This window comes from Neoarius graeffei, chromosome 4 (assembly GCF_027579695.1).
Source record: "Neoarius graeffei isolate fNeoGra1 chromosome 4, fNeoGra1.pri, whole genome shotgun sequence".
Taxonomy (NCBI): domain Eukaryota; kingdom Metazoa; phylum Chordata; class Actinopteri; order Siluriformes; family Ariidae; genus Neoarius; species Neoarius graeffei.
The window spans coordinates 102,354,445-102,377,042 of NC_083572.1; the positions used below are offsets into that span (position 1 = coordinate 102,354,445).

A 22,598-nucleotide genomic window follows, 5' to 3' on the forward strand; every position below is an offset into this window, starting at 1 on the left:
CCAGAAGAGGCACGTTTTTCTCTGTCTCGCAGGCTCAAGCATCAACTTATGTCATATTCCCCTTTACCTCTAGAATCTCAGCACAGGCGAAATCAACCATTTTCTTAAGCCCCTATATCTTCAATGTATTGTCAGATATCAGCTTCTCCATAATTTTTTCCTGACTATCAAGTCTGGTGTTTAAGATATCTGAAATTTTCTGCACTACACTGTAAAAAAGAATAGTTGAGAATACTTGAAATTTCAAGGCAACAGTCTGCATTAATAATTTTATGTTTTGCCAACGATGTGCCCATGATAATCCAAACTATGATAACACTGTTATCTTTATTAAGAATTCTTAATTAAGTCAATTTTCAAGTCCTCATTCTGCCAACATAGATTTCTCTTTTTGCTGAACAGTGGCATTCACAGTAGTACAAAAAGGCAATTGAGGTTATCACAAATTTTTTTTTACCTTTATTTGGATAGGACAGTGTAGAGACAGGAAATGAGCAGAAATAATATATTGAAATAAAGTTTTTAAAAAAGTGTGAAGTTTATTGTACATTATTGAAGTTTTGTAATTGTGTAGAAAATATCTAAAAAAAAATTGTGATAAGCTCAATTGCCTTTTTGTACTACTGTGAATGCTTCAGCGTATGTCATGTACACGAGGGAGATGGATGTATATGCAGAAGTATACAGTTTAATAAAGTGCAGAAGATATATACAGTACAGTGAGACAATATAGACACAGGCACAGGCCCACCGACAGGGGGGGACAAACGGGTATGTTGTCCCGGGCCCAGGAATGGGGGGGGGCCCAGAACTGGGCTCTCATGAAGTTGCGATTATTTTATTTCATTTCAAAATGTGTTGATTTGGGGGAGAAATGTGCTATATTTGCATTCAATAAATGATTTCTAGATCTTTTGCCTTTATTGTCTTTGAAAAAGGCGTCAAGAACCCCCTACCGCCCCTAATGCAAAAATGGTTTGGTCTGACTCTTTGATTAAGGGGAAAAAACTGACATCGTTCGATCATAGCGCTTCGACAATCAGCGTGCGTGCCATTTGCCAACATGCACAAGTCAGGAGCACAGAAAAGAAAAGAGAAAAAGAGAGGAAGAAACCAAGAGACTCAGGGGCTCACTGCATAAATATTTTAAAAAAGATTCGGATGATGCAGCAGGTACTAGCAAAGGCAGTGGGGCAGCTGAGCCAGGTAAGACACATAGGGTGACCATTCGTCCCAATTTCGTCCGGACAGTCCGGTTTTAGAGCCGTCTGTCCGGACATCTGTCACGCGTCCTCACTTTTTACATTTTGTCCTCATTTCGGACCCTCAGCCGCCACCGTTGCATCAATCGTCACAAATCCCCGCCCATTATTTACACTTGCTATTCTGCAATGACATACAGGCAAAGATAGCCTACAGGGATTTCTCATATACAAACATTCGCGCTGCGCGCGCAGCTGATGGAGCCTCTGCAGCCTCTGATTGTCTGGAAGCTGCTGTCACTCAAAAGCTGCGCTCATGCGATTGGCTGATTTTTGCTCCTCCGAGCTGCGCGCACAGTGCGAATGTTTGTACGGAAAAACCTATGAATGTTGGCACGCATGCTGTTGAACAATACTCATGCCGAAACGAAAGACATCCTTTAAAAATGCTTGGTGCTTAGAGCATCGTTTTGTCGGCAAGAGCCAAAAAGGAGAACACTTCGCCTTCTGCAAGCTCTGTCGCATTGACATTGATGTGGGGAGCAGAGGTAAAGGTGCGATAGACAGACACGCAGACACAGACCGCCACAGAGAGAATGCCAGCAGTGCTGGACAGTCATCTTTAGCATCATTTTTTGCCCCAGCTCTACCAACCCCAATCGATGACAAAACCACTGCTGCTGAGCTGACTAAATTGTTCCACACCATTAAACACCATCACTCGTACAAGAGTTTAGACTGCTCTGCAAAAGTTGACAGGTAAGGTTATAGGCCAAATGTAAATGGTTGACTGTCATTTTTCATGTTTTTCTTTTTTATATTTTTTGGATGAGCATAAATGAACACAACAATGTTTTGTTTTTAGTTTAGTTCCTGTGGATAAGCCAAGGCCAGTATAGTAGGCTAAATGACAGTAGGCCTACATGTTTCTTGACTCATTTTTCGACTTTTCTTTTTTTTTTCTTTTTGATGGTCATTTTCAAGTGAATAAATATGTTGGCCTATGGCATGGCAAAGACTGTTTTTTCAGTGTCTATAGATGGACACAACTCTTTATAGTGACTTTACAGTGATGTTTTGTTTCTTGTTGACATGGTCTTGACCATCATTTTCCACATTTCTCTTTTTGATAGGTGTTCCAAGTTAATAAATATATATTGACTTCATACGTTTTTTTATAAGTTTTTCTTACACCCCCCCCCGTAACGTGACGGTGTCCTAACTTTAGGGCCTTTGTCCTCACTTTTGGACACAAGTGTCCTAACTTACAGACTCATGTCGGTGGTCACCCTAAAAAGACAGCCAACTTTTTCCAGCCCCGTAAAGTAACCCCAACCAAGGCACGCGCAGCACGCAATTCATGTTACAAATGAGGGGAGAGCAAGTCACACTGAACACCATATCAAATGCACAGGGCATTGAATCATTTCATAACCACAACGGCTTAATAACGTTGTGTTTCATATATCTGATTGAAGCTAAGAATATTCACATTAGCCCGCAATCATATCCTGCCGTTTCTCGAGCGGTGTGTTCTTCTCTGCTTTTCACACTGGACAGTACGCACGCACAGTATACTATGTTCTTCCATGTTCAGCTCAATGGGCTGGCAATGCTCTCTATAGAGCACGAACTTGCAAAAAAGCTGGACTTCAATGACCTTATTGACGACTTTGCCACAACAAAAGTCCGGCGCATTGCATTTCGCACCTGTTAAAATGTTAAAACTGTAAAAATGTTGAAATGCTAAAATGAAATGGTTGTTGACCAGTTGAATGCTTTTTGAATACCTGTCATTTAAGGGTTGGAGTGAGTAGAGACTGGGATAAGAGAGGTGGGTGTGTGTGTGGGTTGGCCCGGGGAGGGGGCCCATTCAGAGCATTTTGTCCCGGGCCCAGCCAAAGCTGTCAGCGGCCCTGCACAGGCAAACAATCCTAAATGGCAGGCTAGATAAAAAATGAGAATACAGGCAAAAGGGTCGGTTGAGGTGCAAACAGTACATCAAAGGCTAAGCGAGGACAAGGATCGTGAAACAGGAAATCAAGACAATGGGTAGAAAGGCTCGGAAATGCCTATCGTAATATTCATGATGCAAATACATCAGCACAGTCCTTAAATAGGCAAACACCTCATCTCATCTCATTCTCTCTAGCCGCTTTATCCTGTTCTACAGGTTTGCAGGCAAGCTGGAGCCTATCCCAGCTGACTACGGGCGAGAGGCGGGGTACACCCTGGACAAGTCGCCAGGTCATCACAGGGCTGACACATAGACACAGACAACCATTCACACTCACACCTACGGTCAATTTAGAGTCACCAGTTAACCTAACCTGCATGTCTTTGGACTGTGGGAGAAACTGGAGCACCTGGAGGAAACCCATGCGGACACGGGGAGAACATGCAAACTCCGCACAGAAAGGCCCTCGCCGGCCACGGGGCTCGAACCCAGACCTTCTTGCTGTGAGGTGACAGCGCGAACCACTACACCACCGATAGGCAAACACATAGTTCCTTAATTGAGCTTAGGTGCGCCTTGTTCACGGCATGCATGCTGGAGTCCACTCGGCGCGTGCGCAGCCTGAGGCGTGCCTTCAAGTGCCTACAGTGCACAGGACTGACACTCCATCACTGATGAAGCTGGCAAATCTCGAAATTAATCTAAATTGGAATAATATGGCGATCTGGCCACTGTGGAAACAGTTTTCAAAATGGCGGGGCTGACACATCATGTTTCGAAGTCTTGCACAAGTCTCGGAAAGATTGCGGGGATAAATGACGCCTGCTGTGGACCAAACGAACTACATTCAACATGGCTAAAAACTGAAAAGGCTGATAAGTGGAATATAATATGCCAATATCAGTCACGATGTAAAGTTAATAAAACCGAAAACGTAATTGAATAACACGTTAATTAAGAAATAAAACAAGTTTGCAGAAATCAGAGCGGGTGGGTGGAGCACAGAAGTACGGCAGGCCAGAACTGAGTTGAAAAAACTCTTTATTTGTAGCTTTTCAGCTTTTCACACTCTCCCAGCCACACACACACGCGCACACACAAATCGTCTGGTTGGGGAGAGAGCTCCCTTCCTCTGCTCTCTCTCTCCTTTTATAGGGTGCGGTCACTGGGGAAGACACACAAACACAGGTTAACTAACATTATGTGCAGTGATTCTGCCACTTACCTTCCCTGACTCCGCCCTCCATTCACAGAACGATGCTTGACCACGCCCCCACTGTCACATATCTCCACCGCCCGACTCAGGCCGGGGAGCCGTCCAGCCTGCAGCTGACTCCCCCCCCTGACGGGAGAGGAAATCCGCCATGACCATCTGCGCCCCCGGCCTGTGGACCACCTTGAACTTAAATGGCTGGAGTACCAGATACCAATGGGTGATCCGCGCATTGGCATCCTTCATGCAGTGGAGCCACTGCAGGGGTGTGTGGTCCGACCAGAGGGTGAAAGGGCGCCGCGGCAGGTAGTAAGCAGAGGGCGAGGACCACCCACTTGATGGCCAGGCACTCCTTTTCTATGGTGCTGTAGCGGCCCTCATGCACTGACAGCTTCCTGCTGATGTACAGCACTGGACGATCCTCCCCCTCCACCTCCTGGGACAGAACATCCCCCAACCCCCTGTCTGACGCGTCCATCTGCAAAACAAAGGGGAGAGAAAAGTCAGGGGAGTGTAACAGTGGCCTGCCACACAGTGCAGCCTTTACCTCAGAGAAAGCCCACTGGCATTGCTCCATCCACTGGACCAGATCTGGTACCCCCTTTTTAGTGAGATCAGCCAGCGGGCTGGTGACGTCCGAATAATTAGGTATAAACCTACAATAGTAGCCAGCCAGCCCCAGGAACTGACTCACCCCCTTTTTGGTCTTGGGCCTTGGGCAGGCCGCAATCGCTGCTGTCTTATTAATTTGGGGACGCACCTGCCCATTGCCCAAGTGGAAGCCCAGATACCGTACTTCCACCCGCCCAATCGCACACTTCTTCAGGTTGGCTTTGAGACCCGCTCGCCTCAGCGACCTAAGGATGACCCTTAGGTGTTGTAAATGCCATGGCCAGTCATTACTATAGATTATGATATCGTCCAGGTATGCGGCCACATAGGTGGCATGGGGGCGGAGGACCCTATCCATAAGCCACTGGAACGTAGCGGGTGCCCCAAACAGCCCAAAAGGAAGTGTGACAAACTGGTGTAAGCCAAACGGTGTGGAAAAGGCCGTTTTCTCTCAGGATAATGGAGTCAAGGGGCTCTGCCAATATCCCTTTGTCAAATCCAGTGTCGAATAAAAATGAGCCGTGCCTAGTTGATTAAGCAACTCGTCAATATGAGACATTGGGTATGCATCGAATTTAGACACCACATTGACTTTTCTATAGTCCACACAGAACCGGACCGACCCATCGGCCTTGGGAACCAAGACCACCGGGCTGCTCCAGTCACTGTGGGACTCCTCGAAGATGCCCATGTTGAGCATGGCCTCGAGTTCTTCCCGAACCACCTTTTTCTTGTGTTCGGGCAGCCTGTAAGGGCAGCTGCACACTACCACCCCCGGGGGCGTCTCAATGTGGTGTTCTGTGAGGCGGGTGCGGCCGGGCAGGGGCGAGAACACGTCCAAAAATTCGGTCTGCAACTGGGCAACCTCCGTGAGTTGGGTCGGGGAGAGGTGGTCTACACAGGGGACCAGAGTGATAAGCAATGCCAATGTTCCTTTTTGAACCTCCGGCCCCAGCTCTGCCTTCTCCGGAACCAATGAGACCAACGCCATGGGGACCTCCTCGTTCCAAAGTTTTAGCAGATTGATGTGGTAAATCTGTAATGCCCCACCTCTGTCCATTTGCCTCACCTCATAGTCGACGTCCCTGACTCGCCGTGTGACCTCAAAGGGTCCTTGCAACTTGGAGATCAATTTGGAGCTCGATGTGGGCAACAGGATGAGCACTTTATCTCCTGGTGTGAACTCCCTAAGGCGCATGCCCCTGTTGTACAGGTGGATTTGCCGTTCTTGGGCCTGCCGCAAATTCTCCTGGGTTAGGTGTGTGAGTGTGTGGAGTTTTGCGCGCAGGTCGATAACGTGCTGAATTTCGGTTTTGCTCGTTGAAGGTCCCTCCTCCCAATTTTCCCGCAGGATGCCACGTGGCTTATGCCCATATAATAATTCGAATGGGGAGAACCCCGTGGAGGCTTGTGGGACCTCTCGCACGGCGAATAACAGGGGCTCGAGCCACTTATCCCAGTTGCGTGCGTCCTCGCGTACAAATTTTTTAATTATGTTTTTGAGGGTGTGATTAAACCGTTTGACTAAGCCATCCGTTTGTGGGTGATAAACGCTGGTGTGGATCGGCTTAATTCCCAGTAACCCATACAGTTCACGTAGTGTGCATGACATAAACATAGTGCCTTGATCAGTCAGAATCTCTTTGGGGATTCCAACTCGGGAGATGACGTGAAAGAGTGCTTCTGCAATACTACGTGCTGAGATATTGCGAAGAGGTACTGCTTCTGGATATCGTGTTGCATAGTCCACAAGAACTAAAATAAAGCGATACCCTCATGTTGACCGATCTAATGGCCCGATGAGATCCATCCCAAGTCTTTCGAACAGGGTCTTGATTAATGGCAGAGGGTGCAAAGGTGCTTTTGGAATGGCCGCTGGATTTACTAACTGGCATTCGCAGCACGCTGTACACCATCTACGGACATCGCTGCGAATCCCTGGCCAATAGAACCGGGCCATTATTCGGGCTAGTGTCTTATCCTGCCCCAAGTGTCCAGCCATGGGATTAAAGTGAGCCGCCTGGAATATAAATTCCCGGCGGCTCTTTGGGATCAAAAGCCGTGTGATCAGCTCCTTAGTCTGAGTGTCCTGCATCACTCTGTATAATCTATCCTTCACAATGGAAAAATAGGGGAAGGATGGGGTGGCGTTTGGCTGGAGCGTTTGACCATCGATTACTCTCATTTGGTCAAATGCATGCCGCAGGGTCTCGTCTCGCGACTGCTCTAACGGGAAATCAGCGAGGGATTCCCCGAGAGAGGGAGGAGGAGCCTGCTGCTCCGCACTCTGATGCGGTGATGATGTAGACGGCTTCGTGACAGCTGCTCCCGCCAATGCCACACCAGGACCTCCCCCTGCTGAACTATGGCAGGCCCCACTCTTCACTAAATGAGTCATTAATTCCCAAAATCCCGGCCAGTCAGTCCCCAAATTAATCGACTGGGTAAAGCAAGGATTAACCACCGCCTTTACTCTAAATTTCTCCCCTCGAAATAGAATGTGGACCGACACTAAAGGGTAGTTGTGAACATCCCCGTGCACACACAACATCTTCACCAGTTGTCCTCTCCCCAATGCCTCGTCTTGCACCAGGCTTTGGTGGATTGAGGTCTGATTACAGCCGGAGTCCACCAAAGCCTGATACATATCCCCTTGGATACTCACCGGTACGCGATACACTCCGGCCTGATCGAGGGCGGTCCCTGGCACATCGGGGTTCCGGACCACCCCGCCCACCTCCATCACTGAGCACTGATGCTGGAGCTGCCCCGGCTCCCCGCAGTGCCAGCAAACCGGCCCGGGCTCTCTCTCTACACGGGTGTTCCAGAGCTCACTCACCTGAGGGGGGGGGGAGAGAGACAGACACGGAAGTGGGAAATGGTAGGGCACCGCGGGCCCGGTGGGCCGGCTGGGGTGGAGCCGGCCCCCGCCTCCACGGTGGGGGAATGGGGCGAGGACGAGGAACAGAAGGGGAGGGGGAGGGAGAGAGAGAGAGAGAGAGAGAGGAGAAGAGGAGACATGCTGTCCTGCTGTCAGAACAGCTGCCAACTGGTCCTCTGCCAGCTTGATGGCCTGATCCAGTGATGCCGAGCGATGGCACTGGACCCACTCCGCTGTTCCTTCGGGAAGTTGGGCGATGAATTGTTCCAGCACCACCAGATCGACGACTCCCTCGGCGTCATGGTTGTCGGCCCTCAGCCACCACCGGCAGGCATCCCGGAGTTGCTGGCCAAACATGAACGGCCGGCCGACCTCCTCCAGGCGCAGAGCGCGGAAGTGCTGCCGTTGTTGCTCCGGGGTGCGCCCCACACGCTGGAGGATGGCCCGGCGGAGGTCGGCGTAGACCAGCCGGCTGTCGTCGGGGAGCTGTAGCACGGCCAGCTGCACCTCGCCCGTTAGCAGGGGGAGGAGGCACGCCATGCGCTGTTCCACTGGCCAGCCCCAGGCCTCTGCTGCCTGCTCAAAGAGCGCGAGGAAGGCCTCAGGGTTATTGGGCAGGCCCATCTTCGTTAGGGTGAGGTGAGGAGGGCCCGCGGTGGTGGAGGTGGTGGACCCCGCCGATGTGAGTAGGTGCCGGAACGCCTGGCGATCTTCCTGTTGCGCCAGCACCAGGGCCTCAAACCTTTGCTCCTGCTCCTTCCAGAGGGCGACCAGCGCCTGGTGCTGGCTCTGTTGGGCTGTGGCAAGGGCATGGATCAGGTCCTTGAAGGGGGAGGACTCCATGGGGCTGTTCTCCTCTGTGCTCCGATCCCGGGTTACGGCACCACTGTCGAAATCAGAGCGGGTGGGTGGAGCACAGAAGTACGGCAGGCCAGAACTGAGTTGAAAAAACTCTTTTTATTTGTAGCTTTTCAGCTTTTCACACTCTCCCAGCCACACACGCACGCACACACACAAGTCGTCTGGTTGGGGAGAGAGCTCCCTTCCTCTGCTCTCTCTCCTTTTATAGGTCGCGGTCACTGGGGAAGACACACAAACATAGGTTAACTAACATTAAGTGCAGTGATTCTGCCACTTACCTTCCCTGACTCCGCCCTCCATTCATAGACCGACGCTTGACTATGCCCCCGCTGCCACAAAGTTTAAAAATGACTTCAATTCCCCTTTAATGCTCTAAATAGCCATATTTGCATGCAAATATTCACTAATACAAATGGCCTGTTTATACAGATCCTATCCTGGACACTGTATAAAATGTGTTTATTTGCCTGCTATATGAAAGCTGATCCAGGCGGCACGGTGGTGTAGTGGTTAGCGCTGTCGCCTCACAGCAAGAAGGTCCTGGGTTCGAGCCCTGGGGCCGGCGAGGGCCTTTCTGTGTGGAGTTTGCATGTTCTCCCCGTGTCCGCGTGGGTTTCCTCCGGGTGCTCCGGTTTCCCCCACAGTCCAAAGACATGCAGGTTAGGTTAACTGGTGACTCTAAATTGACCGTAGGTGTGAATGTGAGTGTGAATGGTTGTCTGTGTCTATGTGTCAGCCCTGTGATGACCTGGCGACTTGTCCAGGGTGTACCCCGCCTTTCGCCCATAGTCAGCTGGGATAGGCTCCAGCTTGCCTGCGACCCTGTAGAAGGATAAAGCGGCTAGAGATAATGAGATGAGATGAGATGAGATGAAAGCTGATCCAAAGAAATGTACATGCATGGAGTGAGGCTTAGTGTCAGTGTTTCTATAATGACTACATGTGAGTCTGATAAGTGCGTTCACCTTATTAATAATGCTGCTTGTGTTGTGAATAAGGTTTAAATTATTTTTGTTTGAGAAAAACTGTGTGATTATTGAATGCAGAGGGACTTCTTGTGGATTATTAAAAAAATTATTACTCAACTTATTGCTCAAATTTATTCACTGGGATCTGCCTCATTCTGTGTACTTTAAACACTGTTACTCTCTCTGTCCTGCACTGTAAATGACCTGTGTCTTAATCTGTGTCTTAACCAAAAAGTGTTGTTTCGCCCATTTCCTCTTGTAGCCTTGTGAGAAAGAGCTGTGCAGCAAGTTTGTGTCTGAAATATGTGAAATACATCAGCGCAATACAAACGCTTTCATATTACTGACACAAAAATGAAACTCTTATTATTTTCTGTGCGTAACAATCATATGAAGGTGGACGAGTGTTTAATATTAACAATAATTTTTCCTCTCAGTACTCCCGTGTTAACTTTACTGAGGATGTTTATTACTCCATGTCAGTGTGTACTGATCTACTGCCAGAAGGCCTCGACTGCCCTCTAGACCACAAGTTGCGACACAGAGGAAGAAAGATACAGTTTAAACTGAACACTACAGTATTCACTATGGATGATTAAAATTTTAATAGTCAGAGAGCAGAACTTTGTCTGAATTGTAGAAATTCCTGGTGCTGCTTTGGGAAAACACATAATCACATAATCTGAAGTTTTTAGATCAGTTTTCTGCATAACAACTTTTTAGTCTATCTGTGAACAGGGGTGTAACACAATGACACTTTCTGTCCCTGTATCTGTTAAATGCTCTAAATATCCATATTTGCATGCAAATATTCACTAATTCACGCATGCAAATTACCTGTTTATATAGATCCTAACCTGGACACACTGTATATAATGTGTTTATATGCCTGCTGTATGAAAGCTGATTCAAAGAAATGTACATGCATGGAGTGAGGCTTAGTGTCAGTGTTTCTATAATGACTACATGTGAGTCTGATAAGTGTGTTCACCTTTTTAATTATGCTGCTTATGTTGTGAATAAGGCTTAAATTATTTTCGTTTGAGAAAAACAGTGTGATTACTGACCGCAGAGGGACTTCTTGTGGATTATTAAATTATTACTCAATTTATTGCCCAAATTTATTCACTGCGATCGGCCTCATTCTGTGTACTTTATTCCAACAGAGTTATCAGTCTGATGAACAGGTTATAAAGCTCCATGTAAACATCACCAGTGTGGTGGATTGATTTCAATACTGAGCTGGAATTGTTTACCATTTTGTAATTTTCACCTCAGTTTTGATCCTGTACTTCATGTTTCTGTATCTATTTTTTGTATTAATTTTTGTTTTCAATCTCAGTAGTGTCCAAAACACACAGTCAGCTTTAAAATGAAATACAAGTTGATTCACTATCTCATCTCATCTCATTATCTCTAGCCGCTTTATTCTGTTCTAGAGGGTCGCAGGCAAGCTGGAGCCTATCCCAGCTGACTACGGGCGAAAGGCGGGGTACACCCTGGACAAGTCGCCAGGTCATCACAGGGCTGACACATAGACACAGACAACCATTCACACTCACATTCACACCTACGGTCAATTTTGAATCACCAGTTAACCTAACCTGCATGTCTTTGGACTGTGGGGGGAAACCGGAGCACCTGGAGGAAACCCACACAGACACGGGGAGAACATGCAAACTCCTCACAGAAAGGCCCTCGCCGGCCACGGGGCTCAAACCCGGACCTTCTTGCTGTGAGGCAACAGCGCTAACCACTACACCACCGTGCTGCCCCTCATAACGTCATATGCTTGCTATTTTCAATCAAGTGTTTCGTAAACTATGAGTAGGGGATTTTAAAATCCCGTTTAAATCATGGATACCCAGTGAAATACAGCTTAAAGAGGTTAATTCTACAATTATGAGGATCAATACTGCCATCTATAGGACCCTTTAGCATTCTGACCAAGAAATTGTGCCTCATCTTGAATGCTGAAGTCAATATTAGATGTTGCACTTTTCCTTTTTTTTAGAACTTTCAAAATTCGAAAATTTTCCTGTTTATTTTTATTTTTTTAAAAACAGATTTTCAATGTGGTCTCAGACTTTTATATTCTACAGTGGTGCTTGAAAGTTTGTGAACCCTTTAGAATTTTCTATATTTCTGCAAAAATATGACCTAAAATATCAGATTTTCACACAAGTCGTAAAAGTAGATAAAGGGAACCCAGTTAAATAAATGAGATGAAAATATTATCCTTGGTCATTTATTTATTGAGGAAAATTATCCAATATTACATATCTGTGAGTGGCAAAAGTATGTGAACCTCTAGGATTAGCAGTTAATTTGAAGGTCAAATTAGAGTCAGGTGTTTTCAATCAATGGGATGACAATCAGGTGTGAGTGGGCACCCTGTTTTATTTAAAGAACAGAGATCTATCAAAGTCTGATCTTTACAACACATATTTGTGGAAGCTGCAACCCTGTGGAACAGGATAAGTGGCTACAGATAATGGATGGATGGATGGATGTTTGTGGAAGTGTATCATGGCACGAACAAAGAAGATTTCTGAGGACCTCACAAAAAGCGTTGTTGATGTTCATCAGGCTGGAAAAGGTTACAAGACCATCTCTAAAGAGTTTGGACTCCACTAATCCACAGTCATACAGATTGTGTACAAATGGAGGAAATTCAAGACCATTGTTACCCTCCCCAGGAGTGGTTGACCAGCAAAGATCACTCCAAGAGTAAGGCATGTAATAGTCGGCGAGGCCACAAAGGACCCCAGGTTAACTTCTAAGCAACTGAAGGCCTCTCTCACATTGGCTAATGTTAATGTTCATGAGTCCACCATCAGGAGAACACTGAACAACAATGGTGTGTATGGCAGGATTGCAAGGAGAAAGCCACTGCTCTCCAAAAAGAACATTGCTGCTCGTCTGCAGTTTGCTAAAGATCATGTGGACAAGCCAGAAGGCTATTGGAAAAATGTTTTGTGGACGGATTAGACCAAAATAGAACTTTTTGGTTTAAATGAGAAGTGTTATGTTTGGAGAAAGGAAAACACTGCATTCCAGCATAAGAACCTTATCCTATCTGTGAAACATGGTGGTGGTAGTACCATGGTTTGGGCCTGTTTTGCTGCATCTGGGCCAGGACGGCTTGCCATCATTGATGGAACAATGAATTCTGAATTATACCAGCGAATTCTAAAGGAAAATGTCAGGACTCTAAAACATTAGAGTCTATGAACTGAATCTCAAGAGAAGGTGAATCATGCAGCAAGACAACAACCCTAAGCGCACAAGTCGTTCTACCAAAGAACGGTTAAAGAAGAATAAAGTTAATGTTTTGGAATGGCCAAATCAAAGTCCTGACCTTAATCCAATCGAAATGTTGTGGAAGGACCTGAAGCAAGCAGTTCATGTGAGGAAACCCACCAACATCCCAGAGTTGAAGCTGTTCTGTATGGAGGAATGGGCTGAAATTCCTCCAAGCCAATGTGAAGGGCTGATCAACAGTTTCCGGAAACGTTTAGCTGCAATTATTGCTGCACAAGGGGGTCAAACCAGATCCTGAAAGCAAAGGTTCACTTACTTTTGCCACTCACAGATATGTAAAATTGGATCATTTTTCTCAATAAATAAAAGACCAAGTATAATATTTTGGTCTTATTTGTTTAAGCTGATTCTCTTAATCTACTTTTAGGACTTCTGTGAAAATTTGATGATGTTTTAGGTCATATTTATGCAGAAATATAGAAAATTCTAATTAAAGTTGATCCATATTAAACCCTAGGCTTAATATAGATCCAGGTAATCTTAGGGTCCTAGGCAAGCACAGGTTCTCACAGATAGTTATCCATGTAGGTGCTAATGATATATGCATTCGTCAGTCTGAGGTTACTAAGAGTAACTTTGTAGAGGTGTTTAAATTAGCAAAGGTGATGTCTGATGCTGTAGTATGCTCTGGCCCCATCCCAATGCGGTGTGGCGATATAGCTTGCAGCAGGTTATGGTCGCTGAACTGCTGGTTGTCCAGGTGGTGCTCTGAAAACAGTGTGGGCTTTATAGATAATTGGACTAATTTTGAGGGCACTGCTGGCCTGTTAGGGCAGGATGGTATCCATCCCACTCAGGAAGGTGCTGCTCTCATTTCTTGCAGCATAGCTCATAGTTTCAGAACAGGTCGAGTTAACTTCTGACAATCCAGAGCCAATCCCAGGGAGCAGACAAACAGGCTAAACCAACTGTCTGCTAGCTGCACAGAGTTGTCACTCAGGGTCCATTACATCAAGACTGTGTCTGTTTTCTGAGCTAAACAAAAAAGTAGACCTACTCAGAGTTTGTTCCAGTAACCTAATCAATATAAAATTAGATCATACTAACTGTACAGCCACTGCCAGCACCTTTGATCTAAAGGTAGGGCTATTAAATATTAGATCTCTTACATCTAAAGTGCTAATTGTTAATGAACTTATTACTGATCAGGAGTTTAATGAACTGTGTTTAACAGAAACATGGATTAAGCCAAATGAATATATAGCATTAAATGAAGCAAGTCCTCCTGGATACAATTATATACACCACCCTCGTCTAATTGGCAGAGGAGGAGGCATTGCGGTAATTTATAATGATCATCTAGGTATAACACAAAAACCTAGTTATAAATTTAATACATTTGAAGTTCTTCATACTAATATAATGTATGTAGCCTCAAAAAATAAGTCTACCCAGTTAATTCCGTTACTTATTATTTACAGGCCCCCGTGGCCATATTCTGAGTTTCTTTCTGAATTTGTAGATTTTATCTCAGACCTGGTTATTTCCTTAAACAAAGCTTTAGTTGTCGGAGATTTTAATATTCACTTCAATAACCCAGAAGACCCTTTGAAAACAGCGTTTGTGTCCATTTTAGATTCAGTAGGGGTTAATCAGAGTGTCATAAGACCACCCATAATGGTGGTCACACCCTCGATCTAATACTAACATTCGGGTTAAACATAGAAAATATAGTCACACTTCTACAGTCTGAAGTTCTCAGATCATTATCTCATCTCATTCAAAATACAGTGGGGCAAAAATGTATTTAGTCAGCCACCAATTGTGCAAGTTCTCCCACTTAAAAATATGAGAGAGGGCTGTAATTTTCATCATAGGTACACTTCAACTATGAGAGACAGAATAGGGGGAAAGAATCCAGGAAATCACATTGTAGGATTTTTAATGAATTAATTGGTAAATTCCTCGGTAAAATAAGTATTTGGTTACCTACAAACAAGCGAGATTTCTGGCTCTCACAGACCTGAAACAACTTCTTTAAGAGGCTCCTCTGTCCTCCACTCGTTACCTGTATTAAAGGCACCTGTTTGAACTCATTATCAGTATAAAAGACACCTGTCCACAACCTCAAACAGTCACACTCCAAACTCCACTATGGCCAAGACCAAAGAGCTGTCAAAGGACACCAGAAACAAAGTTGTAGACCTGCACCAGGCTGGGAAGACTGAATCTGCAATAGGTAAGCAGCTTGGTGTGAAGAAATCAACTGTGGGAGCAATTATTAGAAAATGGAAGACATACAAGACCACTGATAATCTCCCTCGATCTGGGGCTCCACACAAGATCTCACCCCGTGGGGTCAAAATGATCACAAGAACGGTGAGCAAAAATCCCAGAACCACACAGGGGGACCTAGTGAATGACCTGCAGAGAGCTGGGACCAAAGTAACAAAGGCTACCATCAGTAACACACTACGCCGCCAGGGACTCAAATCCTGCAGTGCCAGATGTGTCCCCCTGCTTAAGCCAGTACATGTCCAGGCCTGTCTGAAGTTTGCTAGAGAGCATTTGGATGATCCAGAAGAGGATTGGGAGAATGTCATATGGTCAGATGAAACCAAAATAGAACTTTTTGGTAAAAACTCAACTTGTCGTGTTTGGAGGAGAAAGAATGCTGAGTTGCATCCAAAGAACACCATACCTACTGTGAAGCATGGGGGTGGAAACATCATGCTTTGGGGCTGTTTTTCTGCAAAGGGACCAGGACGACTGATCCATGTAAAGGAAAGAATGAATGGGGCCATGTATCGTGAGATTTTGAGTGAAAACCTCCTTCCATCAGCAAGGGCATTGAAGATGAAATGTGGCTGGGTCTTTCAGCATGACAATGATCCCAAACACACCGCCCGGGCAACGAAGGAGTGGCTTCTTAAGAAGCATTTCAAGGTCCTGGAGTGGCCTAGCCAGTCTCCAGATCTCAACCCCATAGAAAATCTTTGGAGGGAGTTGAAAGTCCGTGTTGCCCAGCAACAGCCCCAAAACATCACTGTTCTAGAGGAGATCTGCATGGAGGAATGGGCCAAAATACAAGCAACAGTGTGTGAAAACCTTGTGAAGACTTACAGAAAACGTTTGACCTCTGTCATTGCCAACAAAGGGTATATAACAAAGTACTGAGATGAACTTTTGTTATTGACCAAATACTGTACTTATTTTCCACCATAATTTGCAAATAAATTCTTTAAAAATCAGACAATGTGATTTTCTGGATTTTTTTTTCTCATTTTGTCTCTCACAGTTGAGGTATACCTATGATGAAAATTACAGGCCTCTCTCATCTTTTTAAGTGGGAGAACTTGCACAATTGGTGACTGACTAAATACTTTTTTGCCCCACTGTATGTCTGAGTAATAATATTTGCACCTCACCACATTACTGTATTAAACGTACATTCATGTCAACTACTGCATAGAGCTTTATAAATGATCTCCCAGAGTTATCAACTTTGATTGGGTCACTGTCAGCCCCTGCAGAACTTGATCAGACAACTGAATGCTTAGAGTCAACCCACACAGACAGCATATAAACTCCACACAGAAAGGCCCTCATTGGCCACTGGGCTCAAACCCAGGACCTTCTTGCTATGAGGTGATAGTGCTAACCACTACATCACCATGTATGAACTACATCACAGCAATACAAAGCTTTCACATTCCTGACACAAAAATGAGCCTTTTATTATTTTCAGTGTGTAAACAATCATATGAAGGTGGACGAGTATTTAATATTAACATTTATTAAGTTATTTTTCCTCTCAGTGCACCAGTGTTAACTTTACTGAGGATATTTATTACTCCAAGTCAGTGTGTACTGATCTACTGCCAGAAGGCCTCTACTGCCCTCTAGACCACAAGGTGTAACACAGAGGAAGAAAGATACAATTTAAACCGAACAGTACAGTATTGGTGTACAGTATACACCATGGATGATTAAAATTTTAAAAGTTAGAGAGCAGAACTTTGTCTGAATTGTAGAAATTCCTGGTGCTGCTTTGGTAAAACACAATGTCATATTCACATAATCTGAAGTTCCTAGATCAGTTTACTGTAAAATCAATCAAGTGTTTAGTAAACTATGAGTCGGGGATTTTAAAATCCTGATTTAAATCATGGATACCCAGTGAAATAAAGCTTAAAGTGCTGTCTAATGAAAATTGCATCATAAAATCCCAGGTTTTCTGGGTGTGATATGCACAAATAGGTTGTAAATTTCACCAATAAATAAAAAAATGGTTCAAAAAAAATTTTTTTTTTGCATCTGAATTATGTTCCAAAAATCAATAAAAGCTTGTCTGCCATTATTAGATTGTCACGGTGCTGCATATGTGTGACGTCATGTGCCACTGCCTTCTTTTGTGTCCACTCAGACTCTATACTATTCTCTGCAGTGGCGTGCATTCTTGATACTGATTCTTTTGAAAAAGACAATGAAAGCTCTTCAAATTTGTCCTCAATCTTTGGTCCTCAATGGTTGTCTGAGGACAATTTAGAACCTATAGCCATGGAGAAAGAGGCGGACAAATACGCAAGTGAAGTCACTCGTGATGAAGAGCAATAACTACTCCAGTGGTTTTCTGGAACCCAGGAAGTTAATACATGGTACAAATCATAGTTTGCTTTAGAGCCCTGCACTCCCGTGGGAGTCCCGTGGGACCCGCAGGACCTGACGCAAAGCAGTGCGGCGCGGGACAAATTTTGAAAGCTTATTGCGGGCGCGGGCGGGAGGGGGAGTGCACAATGTGGGAGCGGGCGGGAGAGGTGATAAGCTGCAGTCCCGCTAACTAAAAACGTGTTTAAAATAAAATTTATAAATTATTAATGTATGTCTATCATATATAATTTGTGCTGGATATTTTATTTGGCATTAATAAAAACATTTTAAGATGCCTAAATTTGTGGATGTGGTCTAATCTTGCGTACATTTCTGATTCCTTTCCGCACGTTTTTTCAGAGGGGACACACACACAATGCTAATGCACTACTGCCAATGTTCAATTTTAATAATTTTGCCTGTGTGTGTGTGTGTGTGTGTCTGTGTGTGTGTGTGTGTGTGCGCGCGTACATAAGTGTGTGTATGTGTGTGCGTGTGTGTAAAGTCTTATTATTTTTTTTATTTTGTTCATACACTGACACTCATTCTCTCTCTTCTCCCTCACGCACTCATTTGTTGTTTTTTCTCTTCTTTCTTCCTCAATGTCATAGTCTCGCTTTCTTCTTTTTCACTTTCAAACTTCTTTCTTTCTTTCTTTCTTTCTATTTATTTATTTTTTCTTATTCCTTTTTATTTTCTTCATTTCCTGTGTGTGTGTGTGTGTGTGTGTGAGAGAGAGAGAGAGAGAGAGAGAGAGAGAATAGCCTCAGTGTAATATGACACTCTGGCCAAACGCTGTCTGGGTTTTGCCCCAAGACTAATTCTCACCTTTGGATTTGTTTCACACACACACACACACACACACACACACACACAACATGCGGACAGATAGAGAAAGACTGAGAGAGAGAGAGAGAGAGAGAGAGAGATACAGATAGACACAGACAGACAGACAGACAGACAGATAATGTACATGTAAAGCCTCAGCTGCGCATGCCGCCTGGCAACGCGCACCCTCGCTACATGTGCTAGGTGAAGGATCGGTCAGTGGAGAGCTCACCTAAGCTCAGCATGTTTAATTCCCCAAGCCAATGGCAAGAACTTTCATGAGAAATAACGCAAACGTCTGCATCATGCGGGATTTGCGGGCGGGAGCGGGACAAAATATGGCAGGCGCGGGCGGGAACGGGACTGAAAATCATAATTCTTTGCGGGAGCGGGCGGGAGCGGGACTGCACAATGCAGGAGCGGGCGGGAGCGGGACTGAAAATTCTGTCCCGCGCAGACCTCTAGTTTGCTTATTCTTTCTTTCTTTCTTTCTTTCTTTCACTGATTTGTTGTTCAACTTTCACACTTATGATAAAGCAGTGTCTCTTTGTAACCTCACTTCGTAGGCACAAGGCTAAATAATGTCAATAAATAGGCACTTTCATTTTCAGTGCTGGAGCTGGCAGAAGTGGGTGGCGCGTTGTGCCATATGCATTGTGCACAGCATCCAGGAATTTGTTAGGGTTTACCTCCAAAACTAAGTTGCTCATAAAACTACAACATTTTCTGGTTCTAACAGTACCAGTTAGGACCATGTAGACCCTTTCTATTTTGTGCTTCAATGTTAAGTAGAGGTGTGTGGGGGGGGGCAGCGTGAATTACCGTTATTTATTTTTTATTAAAATCACCATATCTCTGCACCCATAAAATATGTTTTTTTCAAAATTCCAAAACCTATGATCTTCTTATGGTGTCCCTTTACAGAGAGCTGATTTTAAGGTGAATTGAACCTGGTTGAAATTTTAAAGTAAAGTCCCTACAATAATCACAGAATTGGCATGAAGGAAAAGGCCATTGCAAGATTAATTTATAATCACTCTGGGATCAACTTCTGTTAGGGTTTTGCTGGGATTCGAACCTGGTTCGTTGGTGTGATGATCCAGCAAACCCCCACTAGGCCACCAGGGGAATGACTCAAATGCAGAGGCGTGAGGCGGAAGTAGAAAAAGTAACAAAAGGTTTATTTATACTATGTACACTATATACAATCCAGGGCAAAACAAAAAAAACAAAAACAAAGAGTATAATTCAAAAAGAAAAAGGCAAAAATGCAAAAGCTCAGAAGATCCACAAAACACAGTACAAAGGAAACTGGAGATAAACATAACAGCACAAAGACTCCGTGACAAGAGGACTGAACTCAGGGGTATAAATACACAAACTAATTAAGGACACAGGTGAAGATAATTAGGACTAACAGGCAATTAACAAAAACACAAAACACAGGAACAGTGGCGGCCTCTAGAGGCCAAAATAAACAAGACACGAAAAGGAAATAACAGCGGCCTCTAGAGGCCAAAACAGTCCAAGTCCTAACAGGACCCCCCCCCCCCTAGGAGCGTCTCCTGACGTTCCCAGGGCGATCCGGATGGGCCGAATGGAAGTCCCGACACAGTTCTTTATCTAGGACATCCCGAGCAGGAACCCAGCAGCGCTCCTCAGGACCATAGCCCTCCCAGTCCACCAGATATTGCAACCCGCCGCGGACCCGGCGGGAGTCAAGCAGGCGATGCACAGTGAACACAGTCTGCCCCTGGAAGATGCGGGGGGGTGGGGGGTTCCTAGGGGCAGGGGCATACGTAGACGTCTGTGGGTGCAATCAGTTAATTATTGATATTAAGTGATCAATCTCGTTAAATCAGTCTCATTAAATTTTGAAGGTCAATAATTAAAATGAATCAATCCCATTGAATCATTTAATTTGACTCGTTTGAATTGAATCATACCATAGAATCACTCTCATTTGAAGTGAATCGTTCAGTGAATCGTTCAATGAATCATTTAGTGAATCATTTAGGGAATTGTTCAATGAATCATTTAGGGAATCGTTCAATGAATCATTTAGTGAATCATTTAGTGAATCATACCATTAATCCTGGTGCTTAATAATAAATTACCAAACAGCTAAATTATGGTACATTTCCAAATTATTAAGATCACTTACCATATTATATAACATTTGCACCCTTTTTGAATTCTTTGAGAAAATTGGGGACTTCAGATGTTGTTCACACAAATAAACACAGTTTGTTTAATAAATGAATTTATTATACAAAGATAAAAAGATAAATCAATATATACAAGCAGTGAGGTGTGTGTGTGTGTGAGAGAGAGAGAGAGAGAGAGAGAGAGAGAGAGAGAGAGTGTGTGTGAGTGTGAAGGACTTGACCATGTGTTTAGCCTCGTGTAGCTAACTACACGTGGTGGAGGCCTAGCTTGTTGGTAGCTAAACAAAAGAATGTTATCTAAACAGAACAAAGGATTAGCTCTGTGTTTAGCCTCGTGTAGCTAACTACACGTGGTGGAGGCCTAGATTAGCCTTGTGTTGCTAGTATGTGTTTGTGAAAGGCCCTATAGCCTAGCTAAAGTGTGTTTGTTAGGCCTGATGGCTTGCTGAGCACATGGTAGGCCTTGATTAGCTTTGTGTTGCTAAGCAGACAAAAGCGAAGCTGTAGCTAACCCACTAGCTCATAACCATACTGAATCCACTGAAATCTTAATGACATCAAGATGTATAATAATGAGAACTATATGTTAGTAGTAAAGAATAAAAGAGAGAAGCATGCGCAGCCTATCTATTAAACAATTGAGAGAACATAGAACCAAAATAAATCAACACGCTGCGTGTTCAACAGTGTAACAATAAACCTGGGTTTAAATTCACACTATTTCAAATAAAAGCAAATTCCTAAGACTATCCTAATTATGCCCAAATGCCAAAATCTTACTTAATCCTGCCTTTAGCAAGATATGAAGAACTATTCGCCGGTGTAGTCTCGGGCCTCGCCGTGGGAGCACGTGAGCCGCTCGTGATGGAGGCGGAGAAACTTTCGGGTCGAACGGAGCACTTGGGTGGTTCCCGTGGAAAGCAGAGGGTTCTTGGTCCGAACCTCAGCGTTCGTGAGGAAAAGTCTCTGATCAGAATAAGATGCACAGCGCTTTGAGTTAAAAAGGATTCAATCGCTTCTTAACTTTTAACTGCCTGGGCTGCAGTCGTGACGTCACTTCTAATGCAAGTAAACCGGTTGTAACTCAGGTTGAGTTTAAAGATCGCGCGACTCTAGAGTTTACCTTTGCCAAGGGTAAGAAGGAAAATCGCGCTGAGTGATGGATCTTGCAAGAAAGAAGACGTCTTTTTGGGGTGGAGAGCGCGCCTCTTTATACATCCAGATCCATCGGAAGCCAGACGTGAGAGAGCGAAGATGGAAGCGTTGTCCCATTGTTTTATGTTTCCTTGAATGATGACGTAGATGATCCCGCCCACGCGTGACGTAGGTCACACGGAAGTGGACTGGGAATTGTAGTTCTGACACAAGATGGCGGCATGATACCTACACGTCAGTACAGGCTGCAACAGGGAAACATGGAAAGTGGGGTTGATCCTCAGAGTCCGGGGCAACTGGAGCCGGTAGGAGACAGGGTTCACCCTGCGCACCACCTTGAAGGGGCCAATGTAGCGAGGAGCAAGCTTGCGGTTCTCCACCCGCAGCGGAAGGTCCTTAGTGGACAGCCAAACCCACTGCCCAGGGCGGAAAGTGTGTGCAGGTCTTCTGTGGCGGTTGGCCTGAGTCTGGTTGGTTCTGGAGGTCTGTATGAGGGTCTTCCTGACCTTGCTCCAGGTCTTGCGACACCGTCTCACATATTGGTTGACCGAGGGCACCCCCGCGTCCTCCTCCAGAGGTGGCTGGAACCCGAATTGGCACTGGAATGGCGACAGCTTAGTGGCCGATGACTGCAGGGTGTTGTGGGCGTACTCTGCCCATGGCAGCCAGGTGCTCCATGATGTCGGGTTATCCATAGCCAGGCCTCGCAGGGTGGTTTCCAGGTCCTGGTTGAGCCTCTCCGTCTGACCATTGGACTGTGGGTGAAACCCAGAGGAGAGGCTGGCAGTGGCTCCGATGACCTTGCAGAACCCGTGCCACACTCGGGAGGAGAACTGGGG

General features: G+C 45.1%; 1 protein-coding gene across 2 annotated transcripts in view; it reads right to left on the reverse strand.

Moving 5' to 3' along the window:
- LOC132885405 (polymeric immunoglobulin receptor-like) overlaps window positions 1–22,598 on the reverse strand; it is a 44,705-nt gene that overhangs the window by 12,787 nt on the left and 9,320 nt on the right. Inside the window, exon 1 of one of the 2 annotated variants that reach the window (XM_060920056.1) lies at window positions 4,385–4,751. The exons of the other annotated variant lie outside the window; for it this stretch is intronic. The gene's annotated coding sequence lies outside the window, so the exon portion shown is untranslated. Of the gene's footprint in view, window positions 1–4,384; window positions 4,752–22,598 lie in introns of those variants that run through there. 2 annotated transcript variants of the gene reach the window in all.